Consider the following 21,227-nt stretch of genomic DNA (forward strand, 5'->3'; position numbering starts at 1 on the left):
TCATAATCTGAAAGCGCTCCAGCGGTTCCTTGGGTTTGCTAATTATTATAGGAAATTTATAAAACACTTTTCTACTATAGCCAAACCGCTCACGGACATGACAAAAAAAGGTACCGATCTGGCTAGCTGGTCTGAGGTGGCGATACGTGCATTTGAGCGTCTGAAGAACAGTTTTGCTTCAGCCCCCATTCTGGTGCAACCGGATGTGTCTAAACCTTTTGTTGTGGAGGTTGATGCGTCTGAGGTGGGAGTGGGGGCAGTACTGTCACAGGGCTCGTCCTTGAGCGATATGCATCCATGCGCCTACTTCTCCAAGAAGCTGTTGCCGGCCGAACGGAATTATGATATCGGCAACAGGGAGTTGTTGGCCATCAAATTGGCCTTTGAGGAATGGCGACACTTCTTGGAGGGGGCGGCTCACCAGGTCACAGTCATCACCGACCTTAAGAACCTGCTCAACCTGGAGTCGGCCAAGCGTCTGTCTCCTAGGCAGGCTCGCTGGGCATTGTTTTTTACACGTTTCAATTTTCTGGTGACTTACCGTCCCGGGGCTAAAAACACCAAGATGGATGCCTTGTCCAGGTGTTTTCCGGGGGGAGAACCTCGGGAAGAGCCGGTACCAATCCTCCAGGAAGGTGTAGTGGTCTCGGCTCTTACGACTGAGGTAGAGGCGGAGATTGCTGAGGCCCAAGAGGAGGTACCGCCAGGACTTCCCGCCAACAAATCATTTGTACCCCTTCATCTTCGTCTTAAGGTGTTGAGGGAACACCACGACTCAGTACTGGCTGGTCATCCAGGGGTTAAGGGCACCTTGGAGCTGGTATCGCGTCGTTTCTGGTGACCCAAAATCCGGCAGGACGTGGTCTCGTACATGGCGGCTTGCATCACGTGCGCTAGGGCCAAGTCGCCCCGAGCCCATCCTGCTGGCACGCTACAGCCTCTGGGGGTACCTAATAGGCCATGGACAGAAATCGCCATGGATTTTATCACTGACTTGCCAGCCTCGGCGGGGAACACGGTCATCCTGGTGGTGGTTGACCGATTCTCAAAGATGGCGCATTTTGTGTCGTTGCCTTCCTTGCCCAATGCAAAGACGTTGGCTCAGGTGTTTGTGCAGGAGATGGTCAGACTCCACGGAGTTCCGTCGGACATAATATCTGATAGGGGAACTCAATTTGTGGCGAGGTTTTGGAAAGCTTTTTGCTCACGTTTGGGCATCAAGTTGTCACATTCATTGGCGTTTCATCCACAGTCTAATGGTCAAACTGAGCGCATGAACCAAAATCTGGAGCAGTATTTACGATGCTTTGTGTCCGACAACCAAGAGGAGTGGTCTACTTTCCTTCCTCTGGCCGAGTTCGCGTTAAATAATCACCGCCATGAATCATCGGGAGAGTCTCCGTTCTTTTGTGTTTACGGTCAACATCCTCAATTTTGTACCTTACCTCAGGGTGACTCTGGGGGCGTCCCGGAGGAGGACCAGCTAGGAGCTCAATTATCATCGTTCTGGAGGAGGGTGAAACAGCGATTGTTGAGCATGAGTGCGAGATACAAATGGGTGGCTGACAGTAGACACGTGCCAGGTCCGGACCTGTGTGTGGGTGAATGGGTGTGGTTAGCGACTAAAAACATAAAACTCAAAATTCCATCTTTAAAATTGGGTCCAAGGTTTATTGGCCCTTTTAAGATTGCTGCCATCATTAACCCAGTTGCTTATCGGTTGGAACTTCCTGCGGTATACAAAATACACAACGTGTTTCACAGGGCTTTATTGAAAAAGGTGGTAGGCTCTGTGGACACGACGCCGATGCCACCTCCGGTCATGGTGGATGGCGATTTAGAGTTTGAGGTCTCCAAGGTAGTGGACTCTCGAGTAGTGCGCTGCACTCTTCAGTATTTGGTACACTGGCGGGGGTATGGTCCGGAGGAGAGGTCTTGGGTACCAGCCCCGGACATACATGCGGATCGGCTGGTCAGTTCTTTTCACCGTCGTCATCCGGACAAGCCGGGTCCTATGAGTCTTGAGGGCCCTGGGGTCCCTCGTAGAAGACGGGGTACTGTCATGTCGGACGCTATTCACACCACAGCGTCCGGCAGGCAGAGGTAGTTTCACCTCCGTCCACTATAGCCTCAGTGGTGCCGGCTTGATTGTCTCAGGCTATCGGGGGGTTAATCTAGTTGGAGATCAGGTTGGATGTTTGGTCACGCCCACGGTCTTTAAATAGTCATGCTTGCCTATGGGCGTCGCCGATTATAGCTTGTGTTTCATACCAAGTGGTTCCGGTCTGGAGTGGAGGTGTTGGAGAGAGAGAGATTCGTATCTGGTGGCGTATGATCCGTTGTTACTTTTTTGCCTTCCCATATCTGTGTTTTGTTGTGCCCTGTTCACATTACTGTATAGTCCTGTGTGTATGCGGCGCGGTGCAGTTTAAGTTCTCCCCGTCTGTCATTACTGTGTTGGGCTTTGGTGGTTTGTCTCCTCACTGCGTGGAGGGTGGAGGGTTAAGCTTAGGGCTTAGCAGGAGATAAGGAAAGGTTGGAGGCTCAGGCATTTGCACCATTAGCAAAAACCCTGGGTTGAGGGTCAGTCAGGGTTTCCCCTAGTTAAAGGGACACCACAGGGGCCCCGGGTATTTCAGCCTTAGCCGACCTAAGCCCCGCGTGACAAGGAGGCTCTGCAAAGCTTCACCCTGTGTGAAGTAACACTGAGCTAGGTGGAGCCAAAAGGCATGGCACCCCTCAGCGTGACACGGCGGTGCAGTCGCCCACGGCAACGGTCTTGGATATGGACTGTCTTGTTTCCTGGCTACGATCCGGAGCATACCGTGCGCAGTTTATTTTGTGAGTTTGGACATTAAATATGTTTACTTTGAACTTTCCAGGGTCACTGCCTCATCACTGCACAGTGTGAACACGGCTGCACTACAATATTCATGTACTGGTGACGGTTTTGGTGATGAATATATCACAATCATCATTACTATATGAATACAGCACCAGAATATATGAATATATCACCAGAATCATCATCACTATATGAATGCAGCACCAGAACAACCATCGCTAGATTAATATGTCATCAGAACCAGAATACATCACCAGAACCATCATCAGTTTTGTGCAAGTTGTATTTGTCACATGACAGATGCAAAAACCATTAGATGCATCCCTTTATTCATTTCTTCTTGTGTAGAGCAAGACAGGGAGGGGGGGAGCAGTTGAATAAGCCCCGCCCATCGGACCGGACCGTGGCAGTTTACATACATCTGAACCGATATAAAAAAGGTATTTATGCATGAAAGGTGCAGGGTCAGGGGGAAGCAAAAGTACTAAGAGAATCCTTATGTGACACACAATTGAATGATATCATTATATGATATCTCAAAAAAGGGTGACAGATTCCCTTTAAGTAGTATATTATGTACATGTGGAATTTTAGAAAACTGGAAATGCAATATTGCTTGGAAAATTAATAGTAAAAGAAGGTACTTGGCACATATTGCGATGGAGTAAACTCCCAAAAAACGCTTTGATTGCTGCAGGTGACCAATTTTGTGGAGTAAAAGTGTGACACCATTGTTTTCAGCAGCGATCTGTGAGTCAGAGATGCTTCCAGGTGTCTTCCCCATGCTGTTCTTTCCACTCAGCAATTTTCTCACCCATTTGAACATTTTCACTGCCCCCAAGACCTCTTTGTAGGCTCTGCTGGAATAAAGCTCAGGTTTCTCATTGACTCACATTATACTTGTTATTGTTATTATAATTGTTATTCAAAATGAGCATGCTTGTATTAGGAATTGCTTGGTTCAAGCAACGATCACCTGAGCATTTTAGTGCTTGCTCATCTATAATAATAAACTGCATGCCAAACTGGAAAAATGTGTATTTGCCTTACAGGAGTTTAAATGTTTGGGCTACCTGTTGTCAACTGTGGGTTTCTGGATGAATCAAGATAAAGTACGCGCAGTTCTGGAATGGGATCATCCGGAAAATATGAAAGCCTTGCACCACTTTTTGTGGTTTGCCAACCACTATTGGAGGTTTATCCAGAACTTCCTGTCGATTGTCAAATCTCTCACTGATATAACTAAAAAAGGTATGGATGTTTCAAAATGGTCTGACTGCGCCCGTCGAGCATTTTCTTTCTTGAAGAGATGCTTTGCCGCGCTCCTGTACTCATTGAACCTGATGTCTCCCAGCTATTTGTTGTTGAGGCTGATCCATTTGCGGTCAGGGCTGTGTTGTCTGAAGAGCCATCTCCTAATAAGTGGCATCCCTGTGACTTTTCTCAAAAAAGGATTCACCGGCTGAAAAAATAGAGAATTTTTGACCATTAAGTTGCCTTTTGAGGAGTGGCGTCATTTCTTGGAGGCGGCCGTTCACCGTCTCAGTAATTGCTGACTATAAAAATCTACTATACCTCGAATCCAATAAATGTCTTAATAATAGACAAGCTAGATGGTCTTTGCTTTTTACCAGGTTTAATTTTATTGTCAATTACCGTACTGGGATCTAGAACGTCAAAGTCGATGCTTTGAACTGGAGTGGGAGGTAGTTCGGGTGACTCTGTCCCTATTTTTTACAAGAGAGGGTGGTCATTTCCACTGCGTGTTCTGAGCTTGAGAGTGAGGTGTTGAAGGCTCAGAAGGACTCCCCTGCTTCTTGTCCTTCAGGGAAATTGTTTGTGCCATTAAATTTAGTGAGTTAATTTTTCCCTTCACAATTGAGGTCTGATGAACTCCCTCCTCTGGTGAAGGAAGGTAGTGAGGCTGATTATCAAACACCTGGGCAGCTAGATGATGAGTGGGTGGCTGGAATTGAGGACTGGATATAAGGCTGCCGACGCCCTTCTTCCTGGCTGGTGATTTTCCTGCTGGATTCTTGGAGACCAGTCTGATTCCTGCATATCAAAGCTAAGTTTTTCTGCTCTGCTTTGTACTCTTCAGTTTTGTTTTGCCTTGTTTTTTGGGAGTTCTGCCATCCCCGGCCGGGGGTGAGCTGAATTCCATTTTTGTCTCTGATCTGTTAATCTTTTGCTCTGTCTTCAGAATATACCTGATTGCTGATATAGTCTTTTGAAGCCTAGCAACTTCAGGGCCTGTTTTTCCTATCAGTCGGTTGGCTCATTTTGATAGGGTTTTTGCGGATGGCAGACAGCAGCTTTCCTATCCTGTCCTATGTAGTTAGCTTGGGCCCCATCATTTGCTCAACCTATCTTTCTATCTGTGTTAGTGTTTTCATCTTGCTTCACCGTCATTATATGTTGGGGGCTGCCTATTGCTTTGGGGTCTGCTCTGGGGCAGTTTAGTTTTTCCCCTTTCTGTCTTTAGGCTATGTAGTTCTCCGGCTGTGATCGAGGGGTCTAGGGCACCGTAGGAACCCCCCACGGCTACTGCTAGTTATTGTGGATAGGTCCAGGGGTCTGCAATCCGATAGCCTTAATTGAAAAAGTAATTACTAAATAATTTAGAAATAGATTGATACAATATTGTTATTCAGTGTAATATATATATATCTACATATAGTAGCTATTGGTAGAACGACTGTAATAAAACATCTTTTAAACTTTGACGCTCTTTTCCTACACTCCCTGATTTCATTATGTGCCACGCATAGCTCTAATGTATAGAGCCAACCTCTCTGGTTTTTCTGGACTTAGCTGGTATTTTGTTTTTTCCTCCTTCGGTGACTCATCATAACAGGCTGCGCGGGACGTCGGAAGGTAAATATACCCGGATTTTTTATTTTTTTTTTAACATTCTATCTTTTACTAGTGATGCCCCATAGGCAGCCTCAATAGTAAAAAGCTGGTCACACTTGTCAAACACTATGTTTGACGAGTGTGACCAACACTTTCCAAGCGATGCTTCAAATCGCTTGGAAAGTGCTTGAATTTCGCACGCAGAAATCGCGGCAAAAACGCAAACATAATCGCAGTAAAATCGCATGGAAAAAAACGTGCGTTTTCTGGGAAGGAGTCCGGTTTTGAGTGTCCGGTTTAAAACGCTACGTGGGCACATAGCCTTAATATTTTCATGTGTGAATCCAGCCATATAGTACCCTTACACAGAGTATTTTGACTTGGATACAAAAAACATTTTAAATGTGGTTTCTCCAATTTAATCAATAAATTTATTTTAAGCTTTTTATATAGCATTATAAAATAAATGGGAGGCTCATGCAAACAATAAAGCTTTCTCAGGGGAAAAGATGTGTGAAAAATAACCAACTGAATAATAGTCACCTACTGACATCCACTTGGATTCAGATCAGGCCGCTCCACGGTTTGGGAACCAGTTGACGGACCGCTACTGCCTATGTTTGACTGAAGCGGTCAGGTGACTTGTGCCGGGTGTCGTTGGATGACATGTTGCACAAGTCATCTCACTACAGACATAAAAGTAGCCACAGGCAGTGAAACTAAGATTTCATTAGTAAAAGGAGTACATTAGCCTTAATTGAAAAAGTAATTACTAAATAATTTAGAAATAGATTGATACAATATTGTTATTCAGTGTAATATATATATATCTACATATAGTAGCTATTGGTAGAACGACTGTAATAAAACATCTTTTAAACTTTGACGCTCTTTTCCTACACTCCCTGATTTCATTATGTGCCACGCATAGCTCTAATGTATAGAGCCAGGCCTGATCTCACAAGACTCCCCCATCACACACCCACACACTGTATCCCTCCGTAACTAAACCCTGTGATCCCCAGACAGCTTGTGATGGCTTTATGATGAACAGCATACAGGTGCAATCAGCTGAGAGCAACTCTCTCATTGCCTGAGACCTGGGGCACAGACGCAGCTCAGCACCATGTATCCAGCAGTAGGCATGGGATAAAAGCTTGTAAAACATTTGTTTTAAGTCTTAAAATATCAAATTCCTCACAGCTCGTAATTGCAAGGCCTGAGCTGAGAATGTTTGTGTGATTAAAATAAGCCAACGGGGACAATAATGTAACAAATCCTATGTATTTTATATAAGGGGGAGAGAACCCCGGCATTTTGATTGGATGTCTGCTAATCGTTCTCATGTTGCCAACTTAACCCATTGAAGAATAAAATGTAGCTTTATTCCAATAAACTGAAAGATAAAAAGGTTAATATGGAACTTTATCTAGCACGCTTGACCTTCACTCATAGCAGACATTCTCCCAAGCTAAGGGATGAAAAGGATCATTGTGGCTGGTCCATTCTCCTGGCACCACCAGTCTCACTCTTGAAGATCCATAAGACATGTCCTCTTTCTAATACCTGTCTTGGGTTTCTCAGGCAAAACAGAGGATCTCTGTCACATTGGGAAGAAGCTCCTCTCTGAAGTGACTCAAGGCTTCTATGATTATCCCATTGCATGGTGGGACAAAGCAATGTTTGACATTCCACACTCCGACCGTAATTGAAATTCATTATGAACTCAATAGGTTTGGGTTCTCAGCTCAGTCGAGTGAAGTGGCTTTGACAGTTCTGGAAGTCACCTTTTTCGATTGGCTGCCCCAGCAATCAGCCAGTCGCTCATGCGTGGGTACTGCCCACGACATCTTCTTTAAGTGACTGTCATCATTATACACAGGGTTACACAGCTCTAAGTCCCCGGCTCATTTCACGCTGCTCACACCAATATCCTTCTACCTTATGACATGTTTTTCTTGTGGCAAATTTGTTCGCATTTCACGTAGAGAAATAATCGCACTGAGTATATAGGAATATGAATTTTCATTCTTGTCATGCTAAATGAATTCACACACCAAAAATATGAATTGGCTTTTAGTAAGACTGGCATACGATACACTAATCTTGTTAAAGAAGATGGTCATGATTTGCAGCAAATTTATTAAATGGAGGGCCCTTAATAGGAATGTGTTATCAGAAAATTACCTATTGTCATTATAGGATTTTGTGTTACATATTTTTTGAAAAAAAATGCAATTTTTTTTCCATATCACAAGCTGCATTTAAAAAAAATTGAAATCTTGCAATTTTCACACTGGTTACTCGCTTTTTTTGGACTCCCTATGATTACAGGAAGAGTTTTTAGCAAGGGTCATTATTAACAGAGGCAGGCTTACAATGAGAGGGAACAATTTTATACACAACTAATAACACAGACGCTGATCTTTTCACACACTCATTAGATGCTTCAATAGGAAAAATAGGGTTAGTCTAAAGCTGCTAATGTACATGTGAATTTACTGAAATACCAGGAAGTCAGGAAGTATGAGTGTTATATGGCCCCAGCGGACAGCGTGACAATTGCAAGATGTCTAATTTTAATTTTTAATACATATTGTGATATAGAAAAAAAAACATTGCCCAAAAGTAAAAAAAGTTGCATTTAAGGAAAAAAAATGTGAATAACAAGTTATTTTTAAGATGACATATTCCTTTTAAAAATGAACATTCAGAACCAACTGAAAGGCAGAAAATTAAATCTATGCCTTATTGCGCTTAGGAAAGTTACTTAGATTTCGATTTTCTCACTCATCACTTTCCAAATTCAGCATATGCTGAGAAAAGTGGCAGTATTATATGCAAATTTGTCATATATTGACATTTGAGACTTTTGGGGGCCCAATTCATTGAGACCAATGTTGTTCATACCGGTCTTGATGAGGGGACTTGTTGGAATCAGATGCTCTTGATTTATGAAGAGGTGTATGCCTCTTCATGTCTCAAGAGCTCAGGCCAATGGCGTTCACCTACCGTGTGCACTTCACTACAAATCCTACTCCAGTCCCTGGTGAAGGAAGATTTAATAATCATGAATGAATTTGGCGAGAGACATTCATAACGACCCCGCCCCCTCCCCGTCCAGCCCAGTATTACAATTGGAAGAAGTTGATGGAGAGGTTTGGTCACATGCTCCTCCACCAGTTGCCAGAAGTACTGGTCAGTATGTTTGGAAAGCTGGCCAATGGCCAATCCATTTAAGCACAAAACAGGCATTGCAGTTTATTAGTGGATTTTTTTTATGTATTTGTAAGTTTTTAGTGTGGGGAAAAAAGTAAATTAATAAAAAAAAACTCTAAATGCTCTAGATGTGATGTTCTTTTCAGGCATCATAAATTCATAGCATTCATTACAAGTTCCAAAAGAAACATAGAAGTCCATCCATTGATTTAAAGTAGTTCGGGCAAAATTGCATTTTTACTGTTGGCTTGGTAAATTAAAAAACAACTACACTCACTGGGATCCAGATCAGTCAGCTCCGTGGTCTATGTTTACACTGGCAGGAAGTCAACAGAGTGTAATGTGGCGGCAGGAGCACTGGGACCTGTGATTGGCTTCTCTGGTCAGGTGTCTACAATAACGCATTAGAATCATAGAATCATAGAATCATAGAATGGTAGAGTTGGAAGGGACCTCCTGGGCCATCTGGTCCAACCCCCTGCTCAAAGCAGGATTCGCTAAATCATCCCAGTTAGATGTCTGTCCAGCCTCTGTTTGAAGACTTCCATTGAAGGAGAACTCACCACTTCTCATGGCAGCCTGTTCCACTCATTGATCACTCTGTCAAAAAGTTTTTTCTAATATCTAATCTGTGTCTCCTCCCATTCAGCTTCATCCCATTGCTTCTAGTCTTTCCTTGTGCAAATGAGAATAAAGTTGATCCTTCTACAATGTGACAGCCCTTTAGATATTTGTAGACAGCTATTAAGTCTCCTCTCAGTCTTCTCTTTTGCAAACTAAACATTCCCAAATCCTGCAACCTTTCCTCATAAGACAGGGTTTGCAGACCGGTCACCATTCTGGTCGCTCTTTTCTGAACTTGCTCCAGTTTGTTGATGTCTTTTTTAAAATGTGGTGCCCAAAATTGGACACAATATTCCAGATGAGGTCTGACCAAAGAGGAGTAGAGGGAAATAATTACTTCACGTGATCTAGACTGTATGCTTCTGTTAATACATCCTAGAATTGCATTTGCCTTTTTTGCTGCTGCAACACACTGTTGACTCATATTCAGTCTGTGATCTATTAGTATACCCAAGTCTTTTTCACATGTGCTGTCACTTAGCCCTATTCCTCCCATTCTATATATGCTTTTTTCATTTTTATTGCCCAGATGTAGTACTTTGCATTTCTCCCTGTTAAAAACCATTCTGTTAGTTGCTGCCCACTTCTCCAGTTTATTTAAATCTTTATGAATCCTCTCTCTCTCTTCTCTAGTATTAGCTATCCCTCCTAGCTTTGTGTCATCAGCAAATTTAATCAGTTTACCCTCAATTCCTTCATCTAAATCGTTGATAAAGATATTGAACAATACAGGGCCCAGGACAGAGCCCTGTGGTACCCCACTTGAGACATTCTTCCAACTGGATATGCAGCCATTTACGACCACTCTTTGGGTCCGATCACTAAGCCAGTTATGAATCCACCTAACAGTTGCCTTGTCCATTCCATACTTAGTCATTTTTTCAATAAGGATTGTATGAGAGACTTTGTCAAATGCTTTGCTGAAGTCAAGATATACTATATCTACAGCATTTCCTTGATCCACCCAATCAGTAATACCGTCATAGAATGAAATTAAATTAGTCTGACATGACTTATTAGTTACAAACCCATGCTGACTCTGTTTAATCACTTCATTCTTATCCAGGTATTGACATACATGTTGTTTAATAATTTGTTCAAAGATCTTTCCTGGTATAGAAGTCAGACTCACCGGCCTATAGTTGCCTGGGTCCACCTTCTTCCCCTTTTTGAAGATAGGAACAACATTTGCTCTTCTCCAGTCTTCTGGCACTTCTCCTGTTCTCCAAGAATTTTCAAAGATTATGGAGAGGGGTTCAAAAATTTCTTCTGTTATCTCCTTCAGTACTCTGGGGTGTAATTCATCTGGACCTGGAGACTTGAATTCATTTAGGTTAGCTAAGTGTTTCCTCACTATCTTTCTGTTTATAGATATCCTGGATTCTTCTATTCCCTTAATAGGACAGTGAATAACAGTTGATGTTACATTTCCTTTCTGAGAGAAAACAGATGCAAAATAGGAATTTAAAAGTTCAGCCTTCTCAACATCCTGTCTTACCATTTCATCATTTTCATCCTGTAAAAATCCTATCGCATCTTTGACTTTTCTTTTACTTTTGACATATCCCCAAAATCCTTTATTATTGCTTTTGACATCTCTTGCAAGCCTCAATTCATTTTCAGCTTTAGCTAATCTGATTTGTGCCCTGCAGGTTCTGCAGACAGCATTATATTCTTCTTTAGATATGCCTCCCTCTTTCCATTTTATAAACATTTTTTTCTTCCTTTTTAGCATGTGCTTAAGTTCTGTGTTCATCCATCCTGGTTTCCTTAAATGATTCCTATTCTTCCCTCTTTTCGGAATTGTTAACAACTGTGCTTTGAGAATTTCATTTTTCAAGATTTCCCATCCTTCCTGGACATTTTTGTCTTTAAGGATATCCAGCCATTGGATCCCTCCAATTCTCTTTCTGAATCCCTTAAAATCTGCCTTTCTGAAATCTAACCTTGACGTCTGAGTCTTCACAGATCTTCCGCCTCTAGTTATCCAAAATTCTAAAATAGCATGGTCGCTACCTCCTAGGGTCCCAGCCACTTTTACCTCCTCAACCATTTCCTCCCTGTTTATAAGGATTAGATCCAAGGTAGCAGTTCCCCTTGTTTTCTCCTTTACCTTTTGGAAGATAAAGTTGTCAGCAAGAGAGGATAAGAATTTCCTTGACCTGTTAGTTTTGCCTGAGAGAGATTCCCAACAAATGTCTGGATAGTTGAAATCTCCCATGACAACTATGTCATATTTTTTGGAGAACTTGGCCATTTGATGCATAAAGAGTTCATCCATATCTTCAGCTTGCACAGGCGGCCTGTAGTAAATGCCTACAATGGTGTCCTTTCCATTGTTCTGTCCTTGTATTCTTACCCAAACAGTTTCCACAGAACTCCCAGTCTCTGAAGCTTCAATCTCTGTGCAGATATACGCATTTCTAACATACAATGCGACACCCCCTCCTCGTTTATCAAGTCTGTTTCTTGCAAATAAGTTGTATCCTTCTAGTCTTGTATTCCAATCATGTGTATTGTCCCACCAAGTTTCAGTGATTCCAATGACATCATATTTCTTTTCCTGTGTTAGTAGTTCCAATTCTCCTTGTTTGTTGCCCATGCTTTGTGCATTAGTATAGAAACATTTTAGTTTGTGATTGGTTTCTCTTTCTCCAATATTTTTATTAATTAGATTCTTTCGTCTTTGTTCTTCCTTTCCACTTCTAATAGCAGAGTTCTCAATAGCATTTGTCAGGTGTATGGCTTTTTCTGGTCTTTTGCTTCCCTTCCCATGTTGTTCTAGTTTAAAGCTCTCCTTACAAGTGTAGCAAGGCGACTTCCAAATACCTGCTTTCCAGTCTTCGTAAGGTGCACCCCATCTCTAGCAAGTAGTCCATCGTATAAGTAGTTCACTCCGTGATCCAGAAATCCAAATCGTTGCTGACGGCACCATCGACGTAGCCAGTTGTTCACCTGCAGAATCTTATTCCACCTCCTTGTTCCATGGCCATCCACTGGGAGGATGGAAGAGAAGACCACCTGCGCTCCCAGTTCTTTCACTTTCTTGCCTAAGTCTTCAAAGTCTCTGCAGATGGTTTCCAGGTCGTTTCTTGCGGTGTCATTTGTCCCCACATGTAGTAGCAGGAATGGGTAGTCATCTGTAGGTCTGAAGAGTCCTGATATCCTGTCAGACACATCTTTAATTTTTGCACCTGGAAGACAGCACATTTCTCTTGAAGTTATATCCGGTCTGCAGATAGCGGCCTCTGTTCCTCTCAACAGGGAATCCCCCATGACCACCACTCTCCGTTTCTTCTTCACAACATTTTTCTTTCTCCATCCAGGAGGACTCTGAAGGCGTACAAGGTTGCTGTTTGTTGGCAAAGTCTTATCCTGATGTATTTCTTCATCGTTTTCCTGCGTGAGAGCCTGGTACTGGTTTCTGAGCAGTATGGGTGCTGACTGCCTCCTGATCCTCCTGCTTCTCTGGGTCACATGTCTCCATTCCTCTGTTTCTTCAGGTGCACTTCGAATTTCTTCTCTTTCTGTATCATGAAGAGATAATTCTGCTCTGTCCAAGAACTCTTCACCTTCCTTAATGATCTTCAACGTAGCTAACCTCTCTTCGAGATTTTGCAACTTTTCCTCCAACAGGGTCACAAGCTTGCATTTGTGGCATGTGAAGTTTGGCTTTTCCACTGGTAAATCTGTGAACATGTAGCAAGAAATGCAGCTCACCAAATGGCTCCTGGCCTCTTCCATCTTGAGATTTCTTAAAAACGATGAAAGATGAGCCAAAATTTGCGCGCCGATAGGAATATGCAAATGATCTCCTCAAGACTCTTCCCCTGGTTTTCCGATTTCCTCTTTTCAGCTGCAACGGCCAAAACCCAGTGATTGTTGAGCTCGCGGAGACTCTTCACTTATCCCAGAAGGCACTGGGAATATGCAAATGATCTCCTCAAGACTCTTCCCCTGGTTTTCCGATTTCCTCTTTTCAGCTGCAACGGCCAAAACCCAGTGATCTTTGAGCTCGCGGAGACTCTTCACTTATCCCAGAAGGCACTGGGAATATGCAAATTATCTCCTCAAGACTCTTCCCCTGGTTTTCCGATTTCCTCTTTTCAGCTGCAACGGCCAAAACCCAGTGATCGTTGAGCTCGCGGAGATTCTTCACTTATCCCAGAAGGCACTGGGAATATGCAAATGATCTCCTCAAGACTCTTCCCCTGGTTTTCCGATTTCCTCTTTTCAGCTGCAACGGTCAAAACCCAGTGATCGTTGAGCTCGCGGAGACTCTTCACTTATCCCAGAAGGCACTGGGAATATGCAAATGATCTCCTCAAGACTCTTCCCCTGGTTTTCCGATTTCCTCTTTTCAGCTGCAACGGCCAAAACCCAGTGATCGTTGAGCTCGCGGAGACTCTTCACTTATCCCAGAAGGCACTGGGAATATGCAAATGATCTCCTCAAGACTCTTCCCCTGGTTTATCGGCGACATCAGCCAATTACAGGTCCCAGTGGTTCTGCTGTTGCTTTGAACAGTGACTATATTCTCCCAATTTAAAAATAGACCATGGAAAAGACTGTGCTAGACCACAGTGAGTGGTGGTCAGTGAGTTTAGCTTAGTTTGTTGTTTTTTAATTGACTAAGCCAACTGTAAAATTTTAATTTTCCTCTGACAACCCCTTTAAGCAACAATCACCATCTGTGGAAGAGAGCATCCTACTGAACCTAAACAAATGCATATAGAGCTCCAGCAGTGGAGCAAGAAAGTTAAAGAAAACAGTGATGTGTATTGGAGAGAAGTGGCTACTTTACCATTGAACCTGCTACATTACAGCTCCAGGGGCAAATCAATGACCCATAGTGTTGTCTGCGAGAAGATATAACCATCTAATTGAGCTACGTCTGCTTTACCAATCCACAAGCTCTGTGATAGCAAGAAATAACCAAAATGGTCAAACATAGTAACATTAAATATTGATATAAAAATTTCACATGAAAAAGTATACGAATAAGCAGAAACTAATGTAAATAGATAGATAGAAAGAAAAAAGTAGCAGAAGAACCAGGAAAAATGTTGGTGCCAAGCCCATAGTGATAAAGTGTGAACTTTCTCCTTCTCACACAATGAACTGAAATGTTGCCGCAATGGTCTTTTGTTAAAATTATTTTACACTTTACCTTTGTGGTATGCTGCCTCCATTTGTTTTTAATATATAGATAGACATATACAGTAGTTAGATAGATAGCTAGATAGATACTGAATCTCCATTTTATTATAGACACCTGCCCTTTCACAACTAGAATTCCTTGGCATGGAAATTAGACAATTGACCCCAAAGTGTAGCATACAATCAAGTGAGCATTTTTTCCTTGCATCAGATTAAGAGTAAATCTATATTAGAACAGGAAATTTGAGCAATCTAAGCGACTTTGATTATGGCATGCTCATCGGTGACAGACTACCTGAGACCTGAATTTCAAAAGATACCAACTTGTGTGGATTTTCTTGTCCTATGGTGTTGCAAGTAAACCAAGAATGGGGGATCATGTGAACATAAACAACTTGTCAATGCAAGGGGTCAAAGGATGTCACAAATTGTTCTGATGAACAGGCATTGTAGTCAAGCAAACTGCAGCCAAATACAATTTTAGTGCCCCAAACAACATGTCAGAATATACATCAGAACCACCACACATGTGTAACGATGTAGGAAATTGAAAAGACGAGTATGATTAGTGTCTGAGTATCTGTGGTCGAACATCACATTCTGCAGGTCAAAGGCGAAAGTGAAAGTAAAGAAAGAATTATTTTAGTACGAACCCAAGAATGAAGTACAGGGGGAAGAGTTAGAAGACGACACCAGGTCAGGTGTCACCTCTGTCACAGTTATTAATTGTAAAAAGGCCTGGCCGGACCGATAGCGGAGAAGTTTGAGACAGAACTTGGAACAGGCAGGTTGTGTGGTACGGAGTGGGCTTACAGACAGCATTTCAACAGAAGGGTCCAAGCGCGGTCAAATGCTGGAGAGTGCCTGAGTTGGATAGAAGGTTCAAGACCAGCACCCGTAACAGCACTAGTTGAAGATCTGTGACCAGCCTCAGTAGCAGCGCCAGTAGAAGATTTAATTTAAATTAAGTAAGCAGTGCCAATAGAATGATGTAAGCAGAGCCAGTTGAAGACCGTGACCAGATCTGAACCAGGTGTTGCTGGGATACTGCAACAAAGAGGGGTCAGAAGACCGCAGCGTCTGTCACTTAAAATCCTGCACTTATTAGAACTGCTTCATTATCCTATTAAACAGTGCAGGTTTTCCATTGCTCTGTTATTGCAAGGGTTAATCAGTTCAGTTGATCTTCTGGAGCTCTTCATCATGAATTTTCTCAGCTGTTCTGGGTTGGCCACTCCTCTCTAGTATATATGCTCGCGACTGGCACTTAGGAATTGCCAGTGATAGTTCTTCCTTTCTGGTTAGGTGGTGGAGGAGAAATTCAGTGTTTGGAGTAGGTGATTGGAGAGTTGTTCAGCAGATTTCTGTGTGGAGTTGGTTTGCATGTTTATCCTCATCCTGTCCCATTTGGGTTTTCCTATTTATCCCTCTCCTGTGTTCCACTCTTTTATTTTGTGAGTATATTTGCACGAGTGTAGTTTGCTTTCATTCCTGGCTGTCTTCCCTTGTCTGTCTGGTTAATGTAATCCTATACACTTCAGCCTTACACCGCTCTTGGTTGGGAAGGGAACAGGTTAGGTTTAATAATGGAGCATAGGTAAGTAAGTGACCCTGGTATCTCCACCTAATAATCAGTAATCAAGGGGACAAGGATAGACTGCGGAGCCTTCTAGAATGAGGGATCAGGTAGTCGACCACAGTCCCTAATCACAACGTAATACTAGGCTCAAGGGACGATCTGGCTGTAGCAAAGGATTGTTCCTGTGGGCCGTTACTTCCAGTTTAGACGTATGGTACATGGTGTGGGCTGGGCTGTGCTTCAGGGAACGGAGACTACCAGTGCGACAAGCACAGTGTATACCCAGTGAGTCGCATATCAAGGACTTGCGGCCTAGTGGCAAATACCGGTGACCCCCCTACCAGGGACAGACTGGGACTCAAATTCAGCCCTAGCATTTGAAAGCACACAGGCCCATGTGGTCCCCGCCCACGAGCCCCAGATAGGGATATCTATTACTAATATAACCCTACCTGGGGGAAATCAAGATTTACTACAAGACTAATATTTCTAATAATACCAAGAATATCAATATATAAGATTGAATAATGATAATAATAATACTGCATAAAGAGTGACAGCAGACTGGAGAACCTTCATCAAAACCACTGTACTACGACTGATATCACCACCATACAGTAACCATATAATGGTAGCAACATTTCTGCACCAGTGCTCTGCAGACCATATACAGTTGTATGAAAAAGTTTTTGCCCCCTTCCTGATTTCCTATTTTTTTGCATGTCACATAAAATAGTTAATAAACAATATTTCCCACATGTCTACTTTACATCAGCACAATTTTTGAAACATAATTTTCTTTGTTCAGAAGCTAGAAGGGTTAAAAGTTGACCACCGATTTCTCATTTTTACATGATTTACAAAACCATTTGAAGTGACTTTAATGGGTCTATATGACAGAAAATATCCCAAAGTGAAAATTTGTACCCCTCAAGGTGCTCAAAATCACGTTCAAGAAGTTTATTAACCCTTCAGGTGCTTTACAGAAATTAATGGAATGTGGGAGTAAAAAATAAACATTTACCTTTTCATCACAAAAATTTTCCTTTAGACTCATTTTTTTACTTTCACAAGGTTAACAGGAGAAAATGGACCATAAAATTTGTTGTGCAATTTTTCCTGAGTACACAGATACTCCATATGTGGGGGGAAAACTACTGTTTGGGCACATAGACGGGCTTGGAACGAAAGGAGCGCCATTTGACTTTTTGAATGCAAAATTTGCTGAAATAATTAGCGGATGCCATGTGGCATAGCCCCTGATGTGCATAAACAGTGGAAACCCCCCCACAAGTCACACCATTTTTGAAACTAGACCCCTCAGGGAACTTATCTAGATGTGTGGTGAGCACCTTGAAACCCCAGGTGCTTCACAGAAGTTTAGAATGTTGATCCAAGGAAATAAAATAATCACATTTTTTCCCACACACATGTTTTTTAGCCACAAATTTGGCATTTTCATGAGGTTAACAGGAGAACTTGCACCAGACAATTTGTTGTGCAATTTCTTTTGAGTACGCTGGTACCCAATATATGGAGGAAAACTACTGTCTGGGTGCATGGCATTGCTTGGGAGGGATAGAGCACCATTTGACGTTTTGATGCAAAATTTGCTGGAATAAGTAACGGATGCCATGTCATGTTTGAAGAGCCATTGATGTGCCTTAACAGTAGAAGCCCCCCACAAGTGACACCATTATGAAAACTAGACTCCTCATGGAAGATATCTTAATGTGTGGTGAGCACTTTGAACGCCCAGATGCTTCATGGAGGTTTACAACGTTGAGCCGTGAAAATAAAAAAATCACATTTTTCCCACAAAAATGTTTTTTGGCCTGAAATTTTGCATTTTCACAAGAGAAGCAGAAAATAGACCCAAAAATTTGTTGTGCAGTTTCTTCTGAGTACACCGATACCCCATACTTGGTCAAAAACTACTTTTGAGACACAGCACAATGCTCAGAAGGGAAGAAGTGCCTTATTAGAGTACAGATTTTGCTGGACTGATTTGACGGTACCATGTCACATTGGTAGAGCCCCTGAGGTGCCCGCCCAGCATAACCTCCATTAAAGACCCCATTTTACAAACTAAACGTTTCAATTCATTCATTTGGGGTGCAATGATCATATTGACACAACAGGTGTGTCATAGAATTTTCTAACATTGGGCAGTGAAGAAAAAATACTGTAATTACATTTTAACCACCAAGATTCTGTGTTAGCCCCAGATTTTGCATTTTCATACCTGGAAATGGGTAAAAATGGCACCAAATTTATCCCACAATTTTTGCTGAATGTAGAAATACCCTATATATGGCCGTACAGTACTGCTTATCCACACTGCGAGACTTGTGAGGGACGGAGCGCTATTTGCCTCCTGGAGCACAGAGTATCCTAGAATAGTTTGCGGACTCCATATACAGAGCCCTTAAGTGATAGAGAAGCAGAATCCCCTCTCAATTGACCCCATTTTGGAAATTATGCCCCTGCGGGAAGTTATCTACAGGTGTAGTGACAATTTTGACTCCATGGGTGTTTTCCAGAAACAAGCAGAAGTGGATGTTGCTGAGTGAAAATTTCTGTTCTGCTATTTTAGTGACCAGTACATTGTAATGCCTAGTATGTTGTAGTTGCCAGTACGATTTGCACAACTCATGCTTTGGCTGGCTCTCATCGCTACAGAAATGCCAAATGTCTATGCTAAATGTGGTTTACACACACTATGGTGCTCAGTCGGGAGGGGAGCATTTGGATTTGGGAGTGCAAAATTTGCTAGATTTCTTTTTGGGGGTGAGGAGCTATAGCTCTTTTCCAGAGCCTTTGTACTACCACTAACATGGAATACCTCTATTTTTTTTATAACAGATGACAGACCTGAGTGGGGACTTGCTTTTTTGTGGATTGAGTTAAAGCTTTTATTGGGATCATTTTACATAACATTTAGGATAATTTTATCCGGTACTCTACGCTGAGCACTTACTTTGGGGTTTCCATCTAAATCGCCGAGTGACGTAACAGATGAAACCCCTAGGGATCCATTCAAAATAATGAGACAGCAGAGTTATCTGGACTCCGTCTGGACTCTGTTCAGCGGTGTCTTCTTTTCAGATGTGCACAAAACTGGCACTTTTATGCTCATCTAAAAAGATGGACACCGTCGGATCACAGGTCATATGGCATCCACAGTGCCCTTCTCTGCCTCATTATAAGAAATCTTGTGCCAATGCTTCTGTTTGAATCACATATTTCAGAGAATTACATGGAAACACCGGAGTAAGCGTTCAGTACAGAGCACAGGATAAATATGAGCCGAGCCATACTGCGATCTTTGGGAGGCAGAATGAGCAAATCAACAGCAGGTGAAGAATTGATTTTATTTTCTATGCAGTTCCTTGTGTGGTATCAGTGATTAAGTGACTTTATTCTTTGGGTTGGTGCGATTACAGCGATACCAGATTTATATTGGGTTTTTATGTTTGGCTGCTGTCACACACTAAAAGATGCTTTTTATTGCAAAAACTAGTTTTTGCACCCCCATATTTAGACAGCTATAACTTTTCCACATTTTGGCCCACAAAGTCATGTGATAGCTTCTTTTTTTGCAGGACAGGTCAACATTTTTATTGCTATCATTTTCAGGCACATGACTTTTTTTTATCACTTTCTATTCCGATGTTTGGGAGTCAGAATGAACAAAAAACAGCAATTCAGGAATAGTTTATTTTTTTCATACTGTTTCGGGTATGGTAAAGTTAATAAGGCAGCTTTATTCTTTGGGTCAGTACAATTACAGCAATACCACATTTATATAATTTTTTTAAATGTTTTGGGCCTTTACACAATAAAAACTACCGTATTTTATAGAAAAACTAATTATTTTTGCCTCACTTTATTCTGAGAGCTATAACTTTTTTATTTTTCTGCAGATGGATTGCACGCTTTGTTCGGCGATATCATGATAAAGCATAGGTTTTTGCCTTTTTATTTATTGATTTTTTTACGGTGTTCACTGATGGGGTTAACTAGTCTAAACAGTTTTATAGGTTGGGTTGTTCTGTAAGTGGCAATACCAAATATGCGCACTTTTTTCTTGCATAAATAAATGTATTTGCTGGATTAATAATTTTTAATTTTTTTGTTCTTTATTTCGGAATTTTTAAAAAATAGTTGTGCAATTTTTAATAACTTTTTTAAACTTTTTTAGTTTGTCCCTCTAAGGGACATCATCCTTACACTGACAGATCGCTGATCTGATACTCTGCAATGCAGGGCATCAGAGCAGCGTCGGACAGGCACAGAGAAGGTGTGTCCTGAGGATGCCAATTTTGTTAAGGTATCTGCACATGATCAGCAATTTCTGCAGGTTTGATGCTGCTTCAACCGCAGTGGCCAGCTGTTACAGCATAGTGGATGAGATTTCAAGAAATCCCGTGTCCACTATGCGTCCACAGAGATGGACATGCGGCGTGTTTTTCCAGACCACTGCATGTCAATTTAATTTCACTGACGGAATGTATTCGTTGCAGTAAATCCGCATGGTTCAGTGAACACATGCAGATTCACCTGCGTTCAACAGAAGGCAGCGCTTTGGACGCAGTGAGCATGCACACGCAAAACTCCAGTAGGTCAAAAAGAGATCAAAAATTGTATAATTCTCTTAACAATGGAAAAACATTGACTGGTCAGATAAATGTAGATTTCTGTTGAATCATGCTGATAGCAAGGTCAGAGTTTGTTACACACACCATTAATAAATTTACTTTACCTATAAGATGTCAACATCTCAGGTATATTGGAGACAGCCCAGGTATAGTGGAGGTAGAATAATGGTTTGACTCCAGTAAAATAAAAAAGCTTATACTCACCTCCCGTGCCAGTGCCATTCCAGTGGTGTCGGCACTTGCGGTCCCTGGGCTCTTGTGTGGTTGTGTGACCCGTGGTGCA

This window comes from Dendrobates tinctorius, unplaced genomic scaffold (assembly GCF_039654945.1).
Source record: "Dendrobates tinctorius isolate UK_male_01 unplaced genomic scaffold, ASM3965494v1 ptg000265l, whole genome shotgun sequence".
NCBI classification, from domain to species: domain Eukaryota; kingdom Metazoa; phylum Chordata; class Amphibia; order Anura; family Dendrobatidae; genus Dendrobates; species Dendrobates tinctorius.